Genomic DNA, 24,117 nt, shown 5'->3' with positions numbered 1-24,117 from the left:
GGGGGGAGGAGAAGGGGGGGGAGGAGAAGGGGGGGGAGGAGAAGGGGGGGGAGGAGAAGGGGGGGGAGGAGAAGGGGGGGGGAGGAGAAGGGGGGGAGGAGAAGGGGGGGGAGGAGAAGGGGGGGGAGGAGAAGGGGGGGGAGGAGAAGGGGGGGGAGGAGAAGGGGGGGGAGGAGAAGGGGGGGGAGGAGAAGGGGGGGGAGGAGAAGGGGGGGGAGGAGAAGGGGGGGGAGGAGAAGGGGGGGGAGGAGAAGGGGGGGGGAGGAGAAGGGGGGGGAGGAGAAGGGGGGGGGGGGGGAGAAGGGGGGGGAGGAGAAGGGGGGGGGGAGAAGGGGGGGGGAGGAGAAGGGGGGGGAGGAGAAGGGGGGGGAGGAGAAGGGGGGGGAGGAGAAGGGGGGGGGAGGAGAAGGGGGGGGAGGAGAAGGGGGGGGAGGAGAAGGGGGGGGAGGAGAAGGGGGGGGAGGAGAAGGGGGGGAGGAGAAGGGGGGGGAGGAGAAGGGGGGGAGGAGAAGGGGGGGAGGAGAAGGGGGGGGAGGAGAAGGGGGGGGAGGAGAAGGGGGGGGAGGAGAAGGGGGGGGAGGAGAAGGGGGGGAGGAGAAGGGGGGGGAGGAGAAGGGGGGGGAGGAGAAGGGGGGGGAGGAGAAGGGGGGGAGGAGAAGGGGGGGAGGAGAAGGGGGGGGAGGAGAAGGGGGGGAGGAGAAGGGGGGGGGGAGGAGAAGGGGGGGAGGAGAAGGGGGGAGAGGAGAAGGGGGGGAGGAAGGGGGGAGGAAGGGGGGGAGGAAGGGGGGGAGGAGAAGGGGGGGGAGCAGAAGGGGGGGAGGAGAAGGGGGGAGGAGAAGGGGGGGAGGAGAAGGGGGGGAGGAGAAGGGGGGAGGAAGGGGGGGGGAGAGGAGAGGGTGGAGAGGAGAGGGGGGGAGGGGAGAAGAGGAGGGGAGAAGGGGAGGGGAGAAGGGGAGGGGAGAAGGGGAGGGGAGAAGGGGAGGGGAGAAGGGGAGGGGGGAAGGGGAGGGGCGAAGGGGAGGGGCGAAGGGGAGGGGCGAAGGGGAGGGGCGAAGGGGAGGGGCGAAGGGGAGGGGCGAAGGGGAGGGGGGAAGGGGAGGGGGGAAGGGGAGGGGGGAAGGGGAGGGGGGAAGGGGAGGGGGGAAGGGGAGGGGGGAAGGGGAGGGGGGAAGGGGAGGGGGGAAGGGGAGGGGGGAAGGGGAGGGGGGAAGGGGAGGGGGGAAGGGGAGGGGGGAAGGGGAGGGGGAAGGGGAGGGGGGAAGGGGAGGGGGGAAGGAGAAGGGGGGGAGGAGAAGGGGGGGAGGAGAAGGGGGGGAGGAGAAGGGGGGGAGGAGAAGGGGGGGAGGAGAAGGGGGGAGGGAGGGTGGAGAGGAGAGGGGGGGGAGGGGAGAAGAGGAGGGGAGAAGGGGAGGGGAGAAGGGGAGGGGAGAAGGGGAGGGGAGAAGGGGAGGGGGGAAGGGGAGGGGCGAAGGGGAGGGGCGAAGGGGAGGGGCGAAGGGGAGGGCGAAGGGGAGGGGCGAAGGGGAGGGGCGAAGGGGAGGGGCGAAGGGGAGGGGCGAAGGGGAGGGGGGAAGGGGAGGGGGGAAGGGGAGGAGAGGGGGAAGGGGAGTAGAGGGGGGAAGGGGAGGAGAGGGGGGAAGGGGAGGAGAGGGGGGAAGGGGAGGGGAGGAGGAGAAGGGGGGGGAGGAGAAGGGGGGGGAGGAGAAGGGGGGGAGGAGAAGGGGGGGGAGGAGAAGGGGGGGGAGGAGAAGGGGGGGGAGGAGAAGGGGGGGGAGGAGAAGGGGGGGGAGGAGAAGGGGGGGGAGGAGAAGGGGGGGGAGGAGAAGGGGGGGGAGGAGAAGGGGGGGGAGGAGAAGGGGGGGGGGAGGAGAAGGGGGGGGGAGGAGAAGGGGGGGGGAGGAGAAGGGGGGGGAGGAGAAGGGGGGGGGAGGAGAAGGGGGGGGAGGAGAAGGGGGGGGAGGAGAAGGGGGGGGAGGAGAAGGGGGGGGAGGAGAAGGGGGGGGAGGAGAAGGGGGGGGGAGGAGAAGGGGGGGGAGGAGAAGGGGGGAGGAGAAGGGGGGGGAGGAGAAGGGGGGAGGAAGGGGGGGGAGAGGAGAGGGTGGAGAGGAGAGGGGGGAGAGGAGGGGGGGGAGGGGAGAAGGGGGGGAGAAGGGGGGGAGAGGAGAAGGGGGGGGAGGAGAAGGGGGGGGAGGAGAAGGGGGGGAGGAGAAGGGGGGGAGGAGAAGGGGGGGAGGAGAAGGGGGGGAGGAGAAGGGGGGGAGGAGAAGGGGGGGAGGAGAAGGGGGGGAGGAGAAGGGGGGGAGGAGAAGGGGGGGAGGAGAAGGGGGGGAGGAGAAGGGGGGGGAGGAGAAGGGGGGGGAGGAGAAGGGGGGGGAGGAGAAGGGGGGGGAGGAGAAGGGGGGGGAGGAGAAGGGGGGGGAGGAGAAGGGGGGGGGAGGAGAAGGGGGGGAGGAGAAGGGGGGGAGGAGAAGGGGGGGAGGAGAAGGGGGGGAGGAGAAGGGGGGGAGGAGAAGGGGGGGAGGAGAAGGGGGGGGAGGAGAAGGGGGGGAGGAGAAGGGGGGGAGGGGGGCAGAGAGGGGGGGAGGGGGAGACAAGGGGGGGAGTGGGGGGGGGAGAGTGGGGGGGGAGAGGGGGGTGGGAAGAGTGGGGGGGGCGGGAAGAGTGGGGGGGGGGGGGAGAGTGGGGGGGGGGGGAGAGTGGGGGGGGGGGAGAGTGGGGGGAGAGTGGGGGGGGGGAGAGTGGGGGGGAGAGGGGGGGGGAGAGAGTGGGGGGGGGGGGAAGAGTGGGGGGGGGGGAGAGTGGGGGGGGAGAGTGGGGGGGGGAGAGTGGGGGGGGGGGAGAGTGGGGGGGGGGAGAGTGGAGGGGGGGAGAGTGGGGGGGGGGGGAGAGTGGGGGGGGGGGAGAGTGGGGGGAGAGTGGGGGGGGGGGGAGAGTGGGGGGGGAGAGGGGGGGGGAGAGAGTGGGGGGGGGGGAAGAGTGGGGGGGGGGGGAGAGTGGGGGGGGGAGAGTGGGGGGGGGAGAGTGGGGGGGGGGAGAGTGGGGGGGGGGAGAGTGGGGGGGGGAGAGTGGGGGGGGGGGAGAGTGGGGGGGGGGAGAGTGGAGGGGGGGAGAGTGGGGGGGGGAGAGTGGGGGGGGGAGAGTGGGGGGGGGAGAGTGGGGGGGGAGAGTGGGGGGGGAGAGTGGGGGGGGGGAGAGTGGGGGGGGAGAGTGGGGGGGGGGAGAGTGGGGGGGGGGAGAGTGGGGGGGGAGAGAGTGGGGGGGGAGAGAGTGGGGGGGGAGAGAGTGGGGGGGGAGAGAGTGGGGGGGGGGGAGAGTGGGGGGGGGGGAGAGTGGGGGGGGGAAGAGTGGGGGGGGGAAGAGTGGGGGGGGAGAGTGGGGGGGGGGGGAGAGTGGGGGGGGGGGGAGAGTGGGGGGGGGGGGAGAGTGGGGGGGGGGGGGAGAGTGGGGGGGGGGGGAGAGTGGGGGGGGGGGGGAAGAGTGGGGGGGGGGGGGAGAGTGGGGGGGGGGGGGGAGAGTGGGGGGGGGGGGGAGAGTGGGGGGGGGAGAAGAGGGGGGGCGGAGACGAGGGAATGGATTTACTGCAGCCGATGAAGAATATAATCTGCTTTTGAAGAGACCGTTGCAGTGATTTACTCAAAGGATCCCTGGAATCGGAAGATTACATTACAGGGATTGTATTTTTTAATATTTAAAAGATGAGGTTGCCTTGATCAAAATTTTTATGACAAAACTGTTCAAGTAATTAAACATTATTTCTGCTCTAGATTTGGGAGTTATGCTAGGAAGTCAGAGTCAGGTGGGCAGTTTTGCAATTGAGGAACACATCTCCACACAATGGCTGGTAGCTGGATGGAACTCTTTCAAATATATTGATACTCAGTCAATTCAGTTTAAAATCAGACTTTCATCAATAAAAACCATAAAAAGGATTAGGATCTAAGACACAGAGTTAGGTTACAGAATGGCTGAATAAGCTTGAAGATCCAAATAGCGCAGTCCTGGTCCAATACTTGGTCTCCATCACCGCTGAAACATACAAATATGGAGCAAGCAGCATTTTCACTAAATCAAAGATTTAGTTTCAGTTCAGCAATTTTGAGTATTTTACTCTTGGTCATCGACCTTACTGACCTTGATGCAATAAAGTCCCCATAAAGTCCTTCAACATGAACCATTACACAGTATCAATGAGGGAGTTCCATCATAAATAAATAATCCACTTCAAATAAAATACTGGTTTAAAATACATTTAGATGAGTTGATGAGTAACGACTAACATTTGTGCTACAAACTCCATCACGAAGCATTTATGTAAATTACTATCCATATAATTATAAATTAGAGCTGATTCAGACAATTACTAGCTAAGCTGTGCACACCAATGACATCTTGGATCCAGTTTCCCAGACTCAGATAAAATTATCTAATCTCAGCCTTCAACATGAAACACAAAGTTTCTGGTAGCAAATCCTTTACATTTCACTTAAATGCCACCTTCCCACTCCCATTACTGATGCACTACAATGCAGATGTAACGTAGCAATGGCCCCCATCTTGGCCAAATGAAATAATGTTGCAGCTTATAAAACGTAAGAATATATCAAAGTGCAGGAGTAGGTCATATTAGTTCTTGAACCTGCTCACCATTAAAATACGTCGTCATATATCCTAAAAATCAGCTTAATCTGTCTGCCCACTCTCCATATTCCTTTATTTCTTTACTGCATAAACTAACTACCAAAGTCAGCCTTCAAATGCTTAATGACTGAACATCCAGAATCCATTGGGAGTAGACAACTCCCAAGATTTATCATGCTCTATGTGAAGACATATTTATTCATCTGAGTCCTAAATGATTGATTTCTTAGACAAAACTTTATAGCTCCCAGTGAAGACCCTTCAGTCATGAGGCAAAGCCTTATCATAGACCCTTTTGAGTCCTTGCAAAATGTTACATGTTCCAAAAAGACCACCTCTTATTCATCCAACTTCCAGACAGTATAATTCCTTGCAATCCAATATTTTTTGGATAGGCCAGCCTCTCACTCCAGGAATTAATCAAGTGAACCTTTGTTATATATTCTCAAAAGGAAATAGATCTGTCTTTAGTACTGAGGCCAAAGGACATAGACAGCAATGATCCTGGCACACAATTGCAGCAAGACGCTCGAATTTCAATTCCCCTTGCAATAAATGCAAAAATGACATTTACTCCCCTCACTCCTTACTGTGATTGTTTCTTGCACAAAGTTACCAGGCAAAGATATTCAATTCCCTCTAAACATTGTCATAAGTGGGTAGTGACAGCATTATATACTTTGTGAGGAAAGTGGATCTGCCTTTAAAATGGATACAAGCAGTTGAACAAAACGGCTTCTAGACTACCATTGTGGATTCAACTGGAGCGGGAATCAGGCTCAACTCTCTCAACAAGAAAGCCTTTGGAAAGTTAATGAACATTGTCAAGGGTGAACAGAAACCTCAAAGATAACGGCTTCTCTGAAGATGTGAGCAACTCTTCCTATCTCACCAACACTAGCAGGATGCTAATATGAATGGAAATCAGCTAACACAATGGAAAATGTAATTATTTTGCCTAAACAACAGCAGTGAGTCTGTGCTCCAGACCTGAGCTCACCCAATCACTAAGAGAGAGTTTGGACTAGCAACTTAAGTTTTTGAAATGTCTCAAAGTCTGCAAACTGCTATTTTAAGAAGAATTATCCAGACACATACAGGAAGTGCCTGCTGTAATGTGTTGCACCGTGGCTCAGTGGTTAGCACTGCTGCCTCACAGCACCAGGGACCAGGGTTCAATTCCACCTTCAGGCAACCATCTGTATGGGGTTTGCACATTCTCCCCATGTCTACGTGGGTTTCCTCCAGTTTCCTCTCACAGTCCAAAGATGTGCAGGTTAGGTGGATTGGCCACAGGAATTGCAGGGATAAGGTAGGGTGTTTCTGGGTGGTATGCTGTTCAGAGAGCCAATGTGGACTCAATGGGTTGAATGGCCTGCTTCCACATTGTAGGTATCTTGAGAAACAAAGCTAATTAGCAACAGTTACAACCAGTAGACCTTTCATCCACTCACAGGACATGTTCTACTCAATCCACTTGTGCAAACAACTTCCAACTAATCGTTTAGAAAAGTCAGCACAGCTGTGAAATCTGACTTCACCTTGGAAAGAGAATCCTCAAGCAAGTCATAGAATCCTACAATACAGCAGAGGCCCTTTGGCCCATCAAGTCTGTATTGTCAAAAAAAATCTACTTCCTATGTTAGTCCCACTTACCTTTAGTAAGCCCATAGGCCTGAATGTAATGACTATTCAAATGCTCAGATGAGTACTATTTTAAAGTTTCATGACAAGCGCAGAAATGGTTCTTGCTTCTGTCTTTACATGTCACTTATCTTGTTTTAAATCTTTGTACTTCCATTTTCATCAATAATTTAAATTGTTTTTTGCTTAAATAACTTCCAGCAACAGTTGTGTGATAAACTGATTTTATTTCTTGGGTAAAGCATTATGTCATGCTGCTGATTATTTTTAACGCAAAACACTCAAAAACCATGTAGAAATTTTGTCTCTATGTTGTTAAATTCCATTCAACTCAGGTCTAGTGTGTGTTTGTGACAACATCCACATTTTATAGTTTCGCACCATTTTAAAAATATTCTGTTTTTCTATTTATCAAAATAACTAACAAATAATTATCAAAGTAATAGGCGCAAATTCACACCTCATACTCCATCTGCCTGCACACTCATCTAAATTATCAATATTCCTTTACTATTTACTTGTGGTCACACAATTCACTTTTCCACTGAGCTTTATTCAGTTCACTATCTTTAGATATATTTCACTCAGTTCCTTCATCCAGGTCTATTCACATATACTCTAAACAGCAGAGGGCCTTCCATTGGTCATTGTGAAATCCCATGAACAACAGCCTGTCAACCAACTTCGTTTAAATGTACACAGCTTGGTTTTATTGCCATTCCAGCCCTCGAAGTACTGGAGGATGATTGTTCCATCAAGCTAATGATGTCAATATTGGTGAGAACCTTGGTTTAAAATTTAAGATATATGTAGTTCAGGTGTGTGCCTTCTGCATTTTTACAGGTGCCTCACAACTTTGGGTCATATTATCCGAATGGAGGCCAGCTCTGTCTATTTACACAGTGACTGGGAGTCACCTGCTCTCAGTCACATGAAAACAAGCAGATCATTACTCACCAACAAATACTCTCAGTTTCAAACGAAGAGTACACATCACATACAAACTCAGCTTCATTGCAAGAAAATTAGCCAGTCACGTGTCAACCTAAAAACAAACAAAGCCTAGCACCTTGCCTTCCGGATACTGTAAATTTTCGTGACAGTACCTTCACAGTTACGTTTTGCAAATGAGTTTCCAGCTTCAATTGACATTGGTATATTTCATAAAGAATTAGTGATCTGAATTCTTGGACTCAACTCTCCCATTATGAAAGATCCAAACTGAAAATACCAAATGCTCAGCTAAACACTGAGGTAGAGATGAAAGGTATATTGTATAGACTACAGAAAGAAAAAGGGAGACACCGCTGTCTACATCAACAGAGCTGAGGTGAGAGGGTCGAGAGTGTCAGATTCCTGGGAGTGATAACCAACAACCTGTCCTTAACCACCCATGTAGATGAAACGCTCAAGAAGGCACAACAATGCCTCTTCCTCAGGAGGCTCGGGAAATTCAGCATCCTCACCGACTTTTATAGGTGCACCATGGAAAGAATTTTGTCTGGGTGCATAACAGTCTGGTTCAACAACTGCTCTGTTCAGGACCTGTAAAAAACTATAGAGAGTTGTGAACGCAGCCCAGTCCAATCACGCAAGCCAACCTTCTATACTTCTCGCTGCTGCATAAAAATAGCCATCATTAGAGACCCCTCCCAGTCTAGTTACAATCCCTTCCAACATCTTCTATCAGACAGAAGATACAAAAGCTTAAACACACAAGCCAACAGATTCAAGAACAGCCTCTTCCCCACTGAATGGACCTCTCAAATTTCAAATCCAATGTTCACCTTGCTTTTATGCACCTCCAGTGCTGCTATAACCCTATGTGCCTTGCTCTGTTCAATCACCCTATGATCTGAATGCCCTTCTATGTTACCATCAACCAGTACTGCATGCAAAACAAAACTTTTCACTATAGTTAGGTACATGTGGCTACAATCAAATCAAATCAAGGGATGGAAAGCAGCAAATTCTAACAATGTGACTTAGACAAGGCTTACATAAAGCACAAATGTACCATGGAAGCATTTTACACATTGAAACAACGAATTTTACATTCATTGTTTCAATTTATAAGATGGAGTGTGCCACCCAAAAATGGAAGGAGCTGCATCTGAAATACCTGATGCAAGAAACGTTTTTTTATTAAAAACATTTTAAAAATGCTGCTATACATCAGAGATGGAGTAGCAACATAAAAGTAATGTGAAATAAAGGCTGAAATCAATGGTCAGTACATTGGCCTTTTAATTCAGCCACTTTTAATTAGCAAACCACTAAAACCAGCAGGAAGTATTGTACCGTACATGCTGTCATTACCCAAGAACCTGGTGCTACACAAGACAGAGCTTCCTTTTTAAAAAGACAAGGGTTACTCTTGCTGGATTAGCCCCAAAAAAAATGCAGCTCCAGCCAATGTTTCCCTTTATCAGTCAGGAATTTTGGAAACCAAGTCTACACAAGATAGTTTCAGAGAACACTGAGAAAGTGGAATCGCTGGCTTTCCAATATATACAACCGTGTTTTTGGCATCATTTCTGTAATCATTTACCTAGTAGGCGGGCCTAGAATGTGGAAAAAAGGATGTCCAATGTTTGGATAAGCATGTTACTATATCACTGCTGCACTGACAGCCAGTCTCTCACTGGCCAGCCAGAGCAATTGGTTTAATGTTTTAAAAAGGGGACACTTTCAGTGTTAGAAGGGAAGAACACAATGATGGCCAGTAGGAATAAAACCCGTTTAATTTTCCTGCTGTAAATCCAACAGATCACAAAGCACACCAGCCCGCACCCAGAGGGTCACCATAGCTGGAGAGAGAATGCTCAACAGCAAAAATCAAACACTATTAATTCCGGCACAATTACAGGGACAATAACAAGGCAGCCTTGATGTTTCTCATCCCGGGAATCTACGCTATCCTCCGCAGTTCAATGCAGAGTTTAAGACGTTAACTTGGCAGCAAATGCTCTGTCCACACAATACCCTGGTTCTCTCAGTACCCCACACTCCCGTTACCGACCCACTCCAAAAACCATCAGCTGTATTTTCAAACGGATGGAAATCGGTCGGTGAGAACATGAGGAGCCCCCACACGCTCCCGGAGCTCGGAGCTGGTTCCACTCTGGGAACAGGGGCTCGCTATCCCGGACACTGGCTGGGCTTTCTTACCCAGGGCAGGGACTGGTCGGAAATCTTCAAGGACACGCTCCTCGGCCGCGAAACTGCACAAAGTCAGCAATGGGGAGGCTCCATCGGATCTGTGTGTGTGTGTGTGTGTGTGTGTGTGTGCGGGGGGGGGGGGGGGTGGTGTGTGTGCGGGGGGGGGGGGGGTCTGTGTGTGTGTGTGTGTGTGTGTGCGGGGGGGGGGGGGGGTCTGTGTGTGTGTGTGTGTGTGGTGGGGGGGGGGGTGGTGTGTGTGCGGGGGGGGGGGGGGTCTGTGTGTGTGTGTGTGTGTGTGTGCGGGGGGGGGGGGGGTCTGTGTGTGTGTGTGTGTGTGGTGGGGGGGGGGGTGGTGTGTGTGCGGGGGGGGGGGTCTGTGTGTGTGGGGGGGGTGGTCTGTGTGTGTGTGTGTGTGGTGGGGGGGGGGTGGTGTGTGTGCGGGGGGGGGGGGTCTGTGTGTGTGTGTGTGTGTGTGTGCGGGGGGGGGGGGTCTGTGTGTGTGTGTGTGCGGGGGGGGGGGTCTGTGTGTGTGTGTGTGTGTGTGCGGGGGGGGTGGGGGTGGTCTGTGTGTGTGTGTGGGGGGGGTGGTCTGTGTGTGTGTGTGTGTGGGGGGGGGGTGTGAGAGAGAGTGTGTGTGGGGGTGGGGGGGGTTGGGGAGTGTGTGTGTGTGTAATATACAATCCTGAGGGGTTACCCGCCACCCTGTGGATGGTATTGTATGGGAGTGTGCCCCAGGCTGTGTCTAAGCTGCTCCCCACACCCATGGGGATGTGAATGGTGCTGTAACTGACCTGCACAGTAACAAGAGTTCCTGCTCCTCATTCCACGCTCAGATCACTGCACCGACCGCCAGGTTGCTGCTGCTGCTGCTGCCTGCCCACAATCTCCCTCTGCCTCTCTACTTCATTCCTCCAACAGTTAACACCATATCTGTGTGACGCTGCTTCACCAATCAGCAGCTCCCAGTGAACTGACTAGTGTTTCAGAGAGACAGCCATGAGCCTGTCGAGCTCAGAGCTGGGGAGTGCGTCATGCAGCTACTGGGCTGAGCTAACAGCCTCTGTCAAATAACAGCAATGAGGTTCCTGCCACTCACATCAGGCGTACAGCAGGCACGTTCAAAGATGCTGGGGGAGAAAGAAGGAGGAAGCAATTACTTCCTCCCTTTCTCTTTAAAAAAATACACCAGATAGTTTCGAGCTAGCCAAAAACTGACTTATTGTTCAAGCTTCACCAAACACTGCCCCTCATTCTGGTGAAAATGCAGCAAGATTTCTCCTGAAACGGCATTACCTCACATTCTGTCCACTCACATTCATCTAAAAAATACGTTCATAAATGAAATGGCAGCTTTCAGTTACATACAAAGGGACAAAAGCAGAAAATGCTTGATTCTGATTCAGGCCACATAAGATGATTACAGTTCCGGGATTAAATGTGAAGATATAATGAAATATAGTTTTAATTCCAACATTTATCTAAATTAAACAAATGTTTTCCCTCAGTTCAAAGTGATCTTTAATAAGTTTTAAAACTAGACTAATTCAGATTCTACCAAAATTCTTAATATAATCAGAAACAAAAAAAAATAATTGAGGTATATGTCTGATAAGTGAACAATCTACAAGCAATTTGACAAAATGAACACGTTTAAAAATCACTGATGCAGGATTCAGCAATTTTACTAACAGAGAAACGTCTTTCTAAAATGTACAGTCTTCAACTGAGCATTGCACAATGCAGCTTTCACAACCTCAGTGTACCCCAAATCAATGAAGTATTTTTGTAATGTAGTCACTATTCACAAAATAGCTCTGATAATGTGCTCAAGTCTCTAGAATGAGAACTCCGAGGCTTATGGTCCCGAAGACATCCTCTCAGCATGAACAAAAAGCAAATCTGCAAACTCTCACTGAGAAAATACCCACGTAAATAAATGGAATAACACATACGCCCATTTTCAGGAGGGATGAAAATTTGGACAAATTCTAGTTGGAAGTTAAGCATGAAGTACCAGAAGAAATTCATTTTGTAACGAGTTTTGACAACACGAACTGATTTCACAGTGCTCCAGAGGCTCTGTGATTTTTGACAGGAGAGAATCTAAATCCTGATAGGGAAGCTGTCCATCATACCTGCATTATGTAAGGACAAAACTACTTTATTGTAGATGTGGTGCATGAAGGCATCAATTTTGTGGTTTTCCTCTCAACAAACAATAATCCTTAAATCCAGAACAAACTGAAAACACTGCACAGTATTGTGTACTGCTAGCTCATAAATCCTTTCAGTAATTTAATGATAGGCACCAACCACATGAACTCTCAAATACATGAAAATATTGCCTTGTTTTTAACATTATCTTTGTTATTTCTGGCTGTCATGACAGTAGGTAATTGTAGGAAACAAAATCAAATCTGGAGCTCAAGAATGGAAAGATGATCTCATGAAGCTAACCTTGATTTTTAAAAAGGCATAGAGTCATAGAGATGTGCAGCACGGAAACAGACCCTTCAGTCCAACTTGTCCATGCTGACCAGATATCCCAACCCAATCTAGTCCCATCTGCCAGCACCCGGCCCATATCCCTCCAAACCCTTCCTATTCATATACCCATCCAAATGCCTCTTAAATGTTGCAATTGTACCAGCCTCCACCACTTCCTCTGGCAGCTCATTCCATACACATACCACCCTCTGTGTGAAAAAGTTGCCCCTTAGGTCTCTTTCATATATTTCCCCTCTCACCCTAAACCTATGCCTGGATTATTGGTGCTGGAAGAGCACAGCAGTTCAGGCAGCATCAGGAATAAAGCCCTTCATCAGGAATAAAGGCAGTGAGCCTGAAGGGTGGAGAGATAAGCTAGAGGAGGGTGGGGTGGGGAGAAAGTAGCATAGAGTATAATGGGTGAGTGGGGGAGGGGATGAAGGTGATAGGTCAGGGAGGAGAGGGTGGAGTGGATAGGTGGAAAAGGAGATAGGCAGGTCAGACAAGTCCGGACAAGTCATGGGGACAGTGCTGAGCTGGAAGTTTGGAACTAGAGTGAGGTGGGGGAAGGGGAAATGAGGAAACTGTTGAAGTCCACATTGATGCCCTGGGGTTGAAGTGTTCTGAGGTGAAAGATGAGGCCTTCTTCCTCCAGGCGTCTGGTGGTGAGGGAGCGGCAGTGAAGGAGGCCCAGGACCTCCATGTCCTTGGCAGAGTGGGAGGGGGAGTTGAAATGTTGGGCCACGGGGCGGTGTGGTTGATTGGTGCAGGTGTCCCGGAGATGTTCCCTAGAGTGCTCTGCTCGGAGGCGCCCAGTCTCCCCAATGTAGAGGAGACCGCATCAGGAGCAACGGATACAATAAATGATATTAGTGGATGTGCAGGTAAAACTTTGATAGATGTGGAAGGCTCCTTTAGGGCCTTGGATAGAGGTGAGGGAGGAGGTGTGGGCGCAGGTTTTACAGTTCCTGCGGTGGCAGGGGAAGGTGCCAGGATGGGAGGGTGGGTTGTAGGGGGGCGTGGACCTGACCAGGTAGTCACGGAGGGAACGGTCTTTGCGGAAGGCGGAAAGGGATGGGCACCACTAATACAGAATCTGGTTTCCAGCGTCTGCAGTCATTGTTTTTACCTAAACCTATGCCCTCTAGTTCTGGACTCCCCCACCCCAGGGAAAAGACTTTGCCTATTTACCCTATTCATGCCCCTCATAATTTTGTAAACCTCTATAAGGTCACCCCTCAGCCTCCGACGCTCCAGGGAAAACAGCCCCAGCCTGTTCAGCCTCTCCCTATAGCTCAAATCCTCCAAACCTGGCAACATCCTTGTAAATCTTTTCTGAACCCTTTCAAGTTTCACAACATCTTTCCGATAGGAAGGAGACCAGAATTGCATGCAATATTCCAACAGTGGCCTAACCAATGTCCTGTACAGCTGCAACATGACCTCCCAACTCCTGTACTCAATACTCTGACCAATAAAGGAAAGCATACTAAACACCTTCTTCACTATCCTATCTACCTGCGACTCCACTTTCAAGGAGCTATGAACCTGCACTCCAAGGTCTCTTTGTTCAGCAACACTCCCTAGGACCTTACCATTAAGTGTATAAGTTCTGCTAAGATTTGCTTTCCCAAAATGCAGCACCTCGCATTTATCTGAATTAAACTCCATCTGCCACTTCTCAGCCCATTGGCCCATCTGGTCCAGATCCTGTTGTAATCTGAGTAACCCTCTTCGCTGTCCACTACACCTCCAATTTTGGCGTCATCTGCAAACTTACTAACTGTATCTCTTATGCTCGCATCCTTTTCTTGCTTAATTTGCGTATGATGTTGCTCCCACACACCTTTAAAATGCTACAACAGGCCCTGGTCTAAATTTCTTGCTTAAATTTAGTGTTATTATTTCTATGTCCCTTCTTTGTTGAATTCTTAGCATCATGTCTTTTGGACCTTCTTATTTGCAAATTTGCAATCCCAGCAAAGACAAATAGTGAAAGTCAAAGCACAGTGATCTAGTACATTATTTGCTATGAGACCTAAGCTTCTGAATTTAGCCAAAGTTTTGAGGAAGAGATTTTCTTTGACGAAAGGGCAACACTGCTGAATGCAATAATCTACTTTCTAATAGTTAGTTGAAGATTGGCAGAGAGCCAATAGCCATCCTCTATCCAAGTGGTCTCGAGGATAAAAAGGGAAATAACATGAGAGGGTTTCACACAGAAACCCAGAGCCAGTGTCACAAAACCAAAATGTTGCCATTTCACTTGTATATTTTCTCCACCATCACAGAGTCTAATCCAACATCCACTCATTTCCCACAGCCCAGTGTCCTCCTTCAAAAAGTTACTAATTCTCTTATTGAAGTAATCACAGACTCTGCTTTGCTCAGACAATTGTGATATCTCTAAGTTAGGATTGGCATTTAATTACATTTATAATACATAACACATAACTGTTATTAGAATCATGCTTTCTACCCTCACTCAGCTAATTTGAGACCGAAGCGGTAAGAAGTGAAAAATAGGTTGGAGCTGAGGTTTGCTGAGTCTCTAGCCAGTTCTATAGCCCTGCAATACATTCAGTGACAGGTGGTAAACTGTGCCTCTGGCCTTATTGTGGTCATATTTAAATGGCAAAAATACATCAACCAACAAATGTACCATTATTAGCATTTGCAACTGGACACCTGTTTATCCCTGGCATCCAGCATTGCAATGGCATCACCAGGGATATTTAAAAACCAAACATTGAATCAAATGTCCATGCCTGTGCACAAATTTCAAATAAATAACCTTCCATTGAAGACAAAGAAGCTGGCAGCTAGAATCCGACATTACCAATCCCTCCTGGCACTTGCCCCCATAAAGGTCAAAATTACGTAAATAGCCTTTCGACTGGAAAATTGATTGCGGCCATGGATGCACACTCGTGGTGGGCAGGTGCCAGTTATGAGCTGCAGATACTCAGTAAAAATGAATGAGAAATGAAAATAAATAAATAGACCTTGGAAAAGGATCAGGGGAGTGGTAAAAGAATGATACCAAGCTTAAGAAATCTCAGCTCCTTAGATGGGCTTAAGAATTTCAATCTGCTTACTTTAAGTTGGTGTAGGCTGAAAAGCAACCTGATCAATATTTGTAAATCTTGGATCTTTTGATGAAGGAGCAGTGCTCTGAAAGCTAGTGCTTCCAAATAAACCTGTTGGACTATAACCTGGTGTCACGTGATTTTTAACTTTGTCCACCCCAGTCCAACACCAGCATTTCCACATCAAGATTTGTAAAATAATTCACAAGTTGGACAGGATCCTCAATAATGCATTAATTTAGTTTAAGACACTGGGGACGGCTCACAGATACAAGTTTGATTCCTCCACTTGGAAGATTCAAACAAACTGGTTGAGAAGTTTTTTCGTCCGAGGGCAGTGAACACTAGTATACATACACAGCTGATGCACATGGCTTCAGAAGGAATCAGGACCAGTTCATGCCTGAGGCAGAGATTACCTTGTATCGAAAGGAAGTGTCTTCTCTTGGTAACACTTGGTCTGGGAGATCTCCCAGACTGGTCCTAACTGCCTTAGAGAGTCAAAGAAGAAATTTCATCACACATTACTTTTCTCTCTAATTGGCACCAATATTTTCTCTTTTTCTAATTTCCCAGGAACTGACAAGTCTGCAGAGGGGAAGTAGGATGTGTCCAGTGGCAATACTCCTGCACCAAGAGATGCACAACAGCCTGGCAGATCAGATAAGCTTTTCCTGCTTGTCAATTTCAATTTCACAAATGCAGCTTTCTAGGATTGTTATTTTGTATCTCTTCCAAGTTGATGTTTGCTTCCAATCGATTCTTTAATCCACTGAGAACATGAAAACTTGTAGCTTACCATATTTACTTTTATAGTAAACTGTAAACAATTTGTGGATGAAGTCATTGAGTCATAGAGACGTTCAGCATGGAAACAGACCCCTCAGTCCAACCCATCCATGCCAGCCAGATATCCCAACCCAATTTAGTCCCACCTGCCAGAATAGATCACCTAGTCATTTCAAATCCAAGACTGGAATTCAACTCCACAATAAGTGCTTAGCTGTAACAGTCCTTCACTGGAATCAGTATGAAAGGGTTAGTGTGTTTGTCAGTCGATTAGGTCAGTTGTCACTCCCTTTGGTCAGCTAAATGTTTGACACCAATTGGAATTAAATCAGCAGGCTCAGCAGATACCAAATTTTCTCAGAGGAAGCTAACCAAAAGCATCACAATGATAAAAGCAGAACCTTGAACAGTTGACCTCCACCACGACAGAAGTCGGAGGACTGCATCAAATAGAAGTGTTGGACAATCAAAAAAAGCAAAGATTTGTAATTGTGCAAAATTAACTTATAGGTGTGTTACAAATTGTGAAGCTAGTAAACCTCTAGTAAGTAATTTTTTTTTTCACCATTTTTCTCACAACAGTTCTGAGGAAGGGTCACCAGACCTGAAAGGTTAACTGATTTCTCTTTACAGATGCTGCCAGACCTGCTGAGCTTTTCCAGCAACTTCTGTTTCTGTTTCTGATTTTTCTGTGTTATTTACTAGCGGGTTCCTGGCAAGTCACGTTTTCAGTCATATGGTGATGAATGGGGAGATATGAATTATAGAGTTATACAGCATAGAATCAGGCCCTTCGGCCCTATGCCAACCAACAAACTCTAAACTACACTAATTCTGACAATGTGTTTCTTAAATTTCCAGGATTGTTTTGTTAAAGTTATGGAGGTGGGCATAATAGGTATTGCAGGTTGCTACAGATATGTGCATTGGTGTAACCTCAATAAACCTGATAATATTCTTGAGCCTGTTTTGCCATTCAATGAGCTAACAATTAAGCTAATACCCAAGGCTGTGCATCAGTCCTCACACATCCATTGATACATTTGCTAATAAAACAATTAACCAATTTCAATAGTGAACCATTTATCTAGCATCAGTTGTCTTCTGTGAAGAATTGCAAACTTCCATTCTTTATGTGAAGATGTTTCCAAAATTAATCTCTGGAAAGTCTGGCTAATTTTTTTTACTACATTCCCTCGACCTAGACTCTGGAACTAGTGGAAATAAGATAGATTAGGGAGAAACTATTTATTCCTTTAATTACTTGAAAACTTCAATACAAATTATCCTTAAACTTTCTAAATGCTAGGGATGCAATCTTAGTTTGTACAAATCACTCCGTGTGATTTCAACATTGGAGTCCAAGTATCATTCTAGCAAAATAAAACAGAGATATAGAACATAGAACATAGAACATAGAAGAATACAGCGCAGTACAGGCCCTTGGGCCCTCGATGTTGCGCCGATCCAAGCCCACCTAAACTACACTAACCCACTATCCTCCATATACCTATCCAATACCCTCTTAAATGCCCATAAAGAGGGAGAGTCCACCACTGTTACTGGCAGGGCATTCCATGAACTAACGACTCGCTGAGTGAAGAACCTACCCCTAACATCTGTCCTATATCTACCCCCCCTTAATTTAAAGCTATGCCCCCTTGTAATACCCGACTCAATACGCGGGAAAAGGTTCATACTGTCGACCCTATCTAACCCCCTAATCATCTTGTACACCTCAATCAAGTCACCCCTAAACCTTCTTTTCTCTAGTGAAAACAGCCCCAAGTGCCTCAGTCTTTCCTCATACGATTTTCCTTCCATACCAGGCAACATCCTGGTAAACCTCCTCTGCACCCGTTCCAATGCCTCCACATCCTTCCTATAGTATGGCGACCAAAACTGCACACAATATTCCAGATGCGGCCGTACCAGAGTCTTATACAACTGCATCATGACCTCAGGACTCCGGAACTCAATTCCTCTACCAATAAAAGCCAGTACGCCATATGCCTTCCTCACCGCACTATTTACCTGGGTGGCAACTTTCAGAGATCTGTGTACATGGACACCAAGATCCCTCTGCTCATCCACACTACCAAGTATCCGACCATTAGCCCAGTACCCCATCTTTTTGTTATTCTTCCCAAAGTGAATCACCTCGCACTTAGCTACATTGAATTCCATCTGCCACCTTTCTGCCCAGCTCTGCAGCTTCTCTATATCCTCTATATACGGATGCTGGAAATCTGAAACAAAAATAGATAGTGCTGGAGCAGCTCAGCAGGTCAGCAGCATCCCTGGCAAGATAAACAGAACTAATGTTTTGGGTCGTGACTCTTCAAAACTTGTCAAAGGGGTCAGTGGTCCCCTTATGGATGCTGCCAGACTGCTGACTTTCTCTAACCCTGTTGTGGCTCTGTTTGCCGAGCTGGGAATTTGTGTTGCAGACGTTTCGTCCCCTGTCTAGGTGACATCCTCAGTGCTTGGGAGCCTCAGGCTTCACAGGAGGCTCCCAAGCACTGAGGACGTCACCTGGACAGGGGACGAAACGTCTGCAACACAAATTCCCAGCTCGGCAAACAGAACCACAACAACGAGCACCCGAGCTACAAATCTTCTCACAAACTTTCTCTAACCCGGTCATCATTCTGGTGAAATTACATAGTTCCCTATAAGATAAATATATTTGTCCTCCAGTGTGGTGTCCATACAGAGGCAGTTCTCCAGCTGTGGTCTTACCAGGCCTCTCTATAGCTGAAGTATAATTCTACCTCATTTTATTCTGGACCTCTGGACATAAAGGCTAGCACTTTACTAACTTCAAGTTTGAATATCCTGAACAGGTTTATAAAACAATGATTCTTGGACCTGGCCAACCCAGACCACCCAAGTCTCTGTGGGTCAAAGTGGTTCAACACTTTGTCGCTTTTCACTATTTACAAATTACCCTGTTCTGTTGTGGTTCTGTTCGCCGAGCTGGGAATTTGTGTTGCAGACGTTTCGTCCCCTGTCTAGGTGACATCCTCAGTGCTTGGGAGCCTCCTGTGAAGCGCTTCTGTGATCTTTCCTCCGGCATTTATAGTGGTTCTGTCCCTGTTCTGTCCCAGTGCAAATGGATTCATGTGCCTACAAGTGAAGTCTATTTTCCACAATTTTCTTAATCTATTGATGCCTTTATAAAATATACATCCAGATACAACATTTACAATGCCTTTCCATCTGTGAGTATGACATAGTTGCATCATCTAGGTTGTTAATCAATCAAGGGAACAGTCGAAGTTCCAATCCAAATACTCATGAGACACCCTCACTCTGGTCATATATGCTGTCAGTCAGAGGCCCTGCCCCACATGCTGAGATTCTGCCTCCTTACATTCTGCTCCTTTCACTGTGAGGGCATGATGATGTACAGCCAGCCTCCTGGGCTTCTCCCTTCCTTGTCTGAATCTTCAAAATAACTTTTGTGCTGGATGCCTTGTTGCTTCTATAGATGCTATCAAATACTCACTTATGTTAACTTCCGATTCCACAGCCAATTCCCTTCAACTGCATGCTTGAAAAGTGTTAATCTTCCAGATTGTGTGTAATCCAGTGGGAAGAACCACACAGATTTGTCACTGGCCACAAACGTCAGATATATGGCTTGTCCTGAACCAAAAAGTCTTCATTTCACCAGGAGTGGCTCATCTTTTATAGTAAATTAAACTGACCTCACAGCTAAAATACTATGTTCTCACTTCTTAATCATTACCTTGTACAATAGGTATGTAATTTTCCACTTATATGAACAGGTTTACTATTGTGACTGCTTTATCGGAGTTTTGCTGTATTCCTTTACCTGTCTGCTCTCCCTGCAATAGCATGATATATTTGTGAAGCTGATAATCAGCTGCTGATAATTTACTTCAGAATCCAACTTCTCTCTCATCAAGTTGGCAGCAATTAAGGATCCAGCAGGAACATTACCATCCTCAACATGTTCCAGCAATTTTGACCTCTCAGTTTGGAAAATCCCAATATTAAAAAAGACTTAGTTAGTCTAACAGCTGTTCATTCACCAAATACAGCCAAAACATTGCATCTAATTTGACAAGTTCATACAGAGGAACTACCTGGAACGCAACTGAAATATATTTGCCAAGTGTTTGCATTTGAGACTAGGATAGAGTAAAAGACATTCATCTAGATCCAACCCATGATATACCCAATCTAGGGTACTGGCTATGGGTGTTGGGTTCAAAGTTGGTCCATTTAGTTTTCAAGTTACACACAAACTAATGCTAAATAGTTCAAACAAAATGTGTGTATGCCTTGCTGTCGTATCTCTTTCTTCACAAAGACAGCTCCCTATTGTCAGATTAATGAACAGTGGCACTTTTGCTAATGTAATTCCCCATTCAAAAAGGGAGGAAGGCAAAATGTGGGAAATTACAGAACAGTTAGCCTAACATCTGTTGTTGGGAAAGTGTTAGAAACAATTATCAAGGAAGCAACATCAGGACATTTGGAAAGTCAAAACGCTATCCATCAGAGTCACCATGGTTTTATGAAGGGCAAATCATTTCTGACTAACTTGCTAGCGTTTTTTGAAGATGCAACAAGTGAATTGAATAATGAGGATCCTGTAGATGCAATACATATGGACTTCCAAAAGGTATTTGATAAGGTGCTGCACAAAAGGTTAATTCACAAGGTTGGATCATATGGGAGTAGGGGTATTTTATTAGCTTGGCTAGGTGACTGGCTGATGGACAGATGACAGATTTGGGATAAATGGTTTTTTTCTGGATGACAAGATATAACTAGTGAGGTGCTACAGGGCTTGGTCCTTGGACCCAAGCTATTTACAATCTACATTTACAACTTGGATACAGAGACAGAAGGCATTGTAAGTAAATTTACGGATGACACAAAAACATGCAGGGTGGTAAATTGCAGTCAGGAAATAAGACCCTTATAAATAGATATAGATAGGTTAGGAGAGTGGGCTAAGATGTGGCAGATGGAGTTTAACGTGGATAAGTGTGAGGTCTTGTATTTTGGTTGGAATAATGGGAAGGCGACCTATTATCTAAATGGAGAGAGACTTTGAGGTGCTCTGGTGCAGAGGGGTCTGGGTGCCCTCGTTCATGAGTCACAGAAAATTAGCATGCAAGTACAGCAGATAATAAAGAAAGCAAATGGAGTGTTGGCTTTTTATGGCCAAAGGAATAGAAAATAAAGGTGAGGAACTATTGTTGCAACTATACAAGACTTTGGTGAGATTGCACCTGGACTATTCTATGCAGTTTTGGTCCCCTTATTTGAGGAAAGATGTAGTGGCATTGGAGGTTCACTAGATTGATCCCAGAGATGATGAGTTTATATGAAGAGAGTGTGAACAGTTTAGGCCTATACACTGTGGAATTTAGAAGAATGAGAGGAGATCAAATTGAGGTATTCGATAAAAGGTGTGGATGAAATAGATGTGGACCAGATGCTTCCTTTTGTAGGGCATTTTAGGATGCAAGGTCATAGTCATAGGTTAAGGGGCAGAAAATTTATAACAGAAACTACTTCTCCCAAAGAGTTGTGAATCTGTGGAATTCACTACTCCAAAGTGCATTGAAACTGGGAGAGTGACTAAATTTAAGGAGGAGTTATATATATTTTTAATTGATACTGGGTCAAAGGGATGTGGAAAGAAGGCAGGAAAATGGGGGGTGAGGAGCATATCAGCCATGATTGCATGGCGCAGCAGACTCAATGGGCCAAATGGCCTCTTTCTGCTCCTGTATTTTATGAATGTATAACAAAATTTTCTAAGTTCATAATCAGAACAGTTTGCAAATAATCTTCACTATTTTTCCAATATTGCATTAAATGAAATTTACATCACCAGAAGATATTTGGAAGGTGGAGGGTGCAACAAAATAATGTTCATTTCGATAAGACCAGTAATGCTCCTTTGTTTTGGCAGTTTGAAAACCCAGCTATTTATTGAAATAAAGGAAGATACAAAGTTCAAACATTCTGTTCTCAAATCAAAGAACATAAAAACAAGAGCCACACCCATGGTCTCCAACATGTAGACCATGATTAACTGCTCGATTGCAGAGTCTCTGACAGTTGATGTTGCCTAGAGAGAGATTTTCTTTTCTGGGAGAAAAGTGTATGCTCTTCACAGGTTTTGCCAGCTTGTTTCATTTGGTCCAGATGGACTATCATTGCAGGTAAAGTTAGTTAGTTAGTTTAGCAGTTGTATTGCAAACAAATGAATAAACAAAATTCAAAACTTGTGCTTAAAAATATTGAGACCACTAAACTACACTCTGTCAAAATCAGTTACGTTAAAGATATTAAAAGTACAATGAATACAATTACTTAAATTCAAAACTGAACATCTTAGTATAAACTTCCGTCCATTACGAGCAAACAAGTCAGATATCTATCAGAAATTGGAACATTAACCATTTGGTCTGAACACGGTTTCAAAGATTTTTCGGCCTGTCTTACTTTCACTGAGGTCGGCCTTCAAATTTCTTGCAACTGTCCCACAGACTCCTGGTTCAACACAGATGGCACTAACATCCTGGGCATAGTCATCTCAGTTCAGAGGTGATCTGAGCCTCTGATGTTCTTTAAAACTGGAATTGTGCATATCGGAACATGCTCTCTCCCCCTCAGCTTATATATCCCAGAAATTCAACTCTTTGTTAGTACAGTGCTTCAGTTATGAAGAGGTGTTAAAAGCATTTTGTCACAATGTTCACTTAATTCTGCTAGGAAGTTCTCTGTATCCAGTTCAAACTAAACTAAACTGCTTAACATCAGAACCAGGAGCAGGAATTTACTCACCCTATAATTAACTCCTTGCTTATCCTTTTTTGTTTTAGTAATGTTGATGTCACAGTCAGCTTGGTCACATGATTAGTTACTGAAATCAAATTGACTTTATACAAGAAATTATCTTACAGAGAAACCTTGTTCAGAACTTGAGAATTGCTGACAAGCTTTCTACGTTGCACTCATCGACAAGTCACAAGAATAATATAAGGGGAAAACTGGCATTTGTATTGGAACAAATGTAATTATAGTAAAGTGTGTAACAATAACTAAGAAGGTATCGCTGTACTGTAATCACTGCAATGCTTAAGTTTTAACTTTGTTCTTTCTTTCTACCTTACGACTAGGTACTTGTACCTAAGGCACCTTATCTGGTGACACTATACACTTGCCACTACACTCTCATACTTTTGTACTTGAGTACATGTAATAATAAAATTAAAATCAAATATTAATATATAGGACCCAATGTACATGTATTACAACCACCAATTAGTTCTTCATTTCTTGGAGCGATGCTTTAACCAGTCAGTCAACTTGCTGAGGTTAAAGTTTAAACAAAACTTGGCAATCATCAATTATTATTAACTGTTGCATTCTCCAAGGCAATATCTCTATCAAAGTCCTCTTACCAACCAATCATTATTCCCACACATTGCAAATACAGCTTTTACTCTTAAATATATATTCTTCTGAATTATGATCATAGAATAGAATCAAAGAGCATTCCATCCAATCTCTGTAACCCTGCATTTAGCATGACTAATCAACCTTGCCTGCACATCCCTGAACACTATGGGCAATTTAGCATGGCCAATTCATCTAACCTGTACATCTTTGGACTACAGGAGAAAACCAGAGCATCTGGAGGAAACCCATAGCTGTGTGGAGTTTGCACAGTCACTCAAAGCTGGAATCGAACCTGGGTCCCTGGGGCAGCAGTGCCAACCATAAAATATTATTAAATTATCTTCTGATGATAAGGAAAAGTTTGGATAAAATGGGTGTTTCCTCAGCAACACTCAAAAACCTGGTTCTTGGAGCATTCACCACCCAAAAGCACACAGGTCATCACACCAGGTTCAAACTCGACTGAAAAATCTCCAATAGTTTTCATTGTAATGAAATGAAATCACTTTATCCAACTGGTCTGCGCATTTTTACATTCTTCAGTTGCTGTAATTTTAAGTGGACAGAATAAATTAAAGAAAATCACATTTCTTGCAGCATCATAAGAACACCTCTTGAAATATAGAATCCCTGACAATTATATCTGAAGGCAAATGTTGAATTTGAAATATCTACTACATGCAACATTCGAGAGGTGGATGTACACAGAGGAAGAAACTGGAAACATTTTGCAGCGCTCTGACAATTTATGGCCACCAAAAACACCTGACCCTTTCTCCCATTATTCACTTCCAATTTTAAATGAAAACAGTTCAATAATTTGTTGTTAAAGGATTTCTTTTGAACTCTT

At 46.5% G+C, this 24,117-nt stretch overlaps 1 protein-coding gene across 13 annotated transcripts in view; it reads right to left on the bottom strand.

The window, feature by feature from the left end:
• Positions 1-10,449, bottom strand: part of LOC122540353 (dystrobrevin beta) — a 539,648-nt gene extending 529,199 nt beyond the window's left edge. For 10 of the 13 annotated variants that reach the window (XM_087976966.1, XM_087976969.1, XM_087976975.1 and 7 more), the window contains exon 1: positions 10,236-10,449. The gene's annotated coding sequence lies outside the window, so the exon portion shown is untranslated. The remainder of the gene's footprint in view (positions 1-10,235) is intronic. The other 3 variants (XM_087976974.1, XM_087977004.1, XM_087977009.1) reach the window with 1 other exon arrangement.
• Positions 10,450-24,117: the final 13,668 nt, after the last annotated feature.

Source organism: Chiloscyllium plagiosum, unplaced genomic scaffold (assembly GCF_037043375.1).
Source record: "Chiloscyllium plagiosum isolate Xiang-an unplaced genomic scaffold, Cpla_swu_hap1 HiC_scaffold_3, whole genome shotgun sequence".
In the NCBI taxonomy this organism is placed as follows: domain Eukaryota; kingdom Metazoa; phylum Chordata; class Chondrichthyes; order Orectolobiformes; family Hemiscylliidae; genus Chiloscyllium; species Chiloscyllium plagiosum.
This window is presented reverse-complemented; position numbering and strand designations above follow the sequence as displayed.